The sequence below is a fragment of the Limulus polyphemus genome, unplaced genomic scaffold, assembly GCF_000517525.1.
Source record: "Limulus polyphemus unplaced genomic scaffold, Limulus_polyphemus-2.1.2 Scaffold1102, whole genome shotgun sequence".
Classification (NCBI taxonomy): Eukaryota; Metazoa; Arthropoda; class Merostomata; order Xiphosura; family Limulidae; genus Limulus; species Limulus polyphemus.
The window spans coordinates 136,570-137,191 of NW_013666712.1; positions in this window are offsets into that span (position 1 = coordinate 136,570).

Sequence of the window (622 nt, forward strand, 5' to 3'; positions counted from 1 at the left end):
TGCCTTCACAATGTAATGAGCATGACAGGTCAAATAAATACTATTTACTTGTGTTTGCCAAGTTATCTGTTTCTCCTCTTCATCACTTGTTCTCACATCAACATTTCCATCCTTCACAGCCTTGTAGAACTTATTATACAAGAAAGAATTGTAGAACACAGAATACCACATGTCAGGGGTTCCCAAACTTTATAGAATCGCGACCCACTATTCATGACCACAGCTTATGGTGACCCACTCAAATTTACTGGGCAAAAAACATATCAAAGAATATAAAAAATATTATTCATATTCATGTATTTCAATTACATTTAAAAATAATCACGTATTTTCAATAACATTTCCAGAACTTATAAATGCTATCTAATTGATTATTAATGAGGCGTGTGTGAAGGATGTGCTTGTTTCTTCAATGCCATTCTTGACAGTAACCCATCAACTTCAATGTGGGTTAGTTTCAGGCGTAAGGAATTTGACAATTGAAGTTTATTTCGGAATTTGTTTTTGATTCCTACCATTACTGAAAATCCAACTTCACAATGATATGAAGATGAGAAAAGGAGAAGTACCTTCAAAGCTTCACTGGAAAGGATTGGGTACGGTCTTCGAACAGACACCCAGA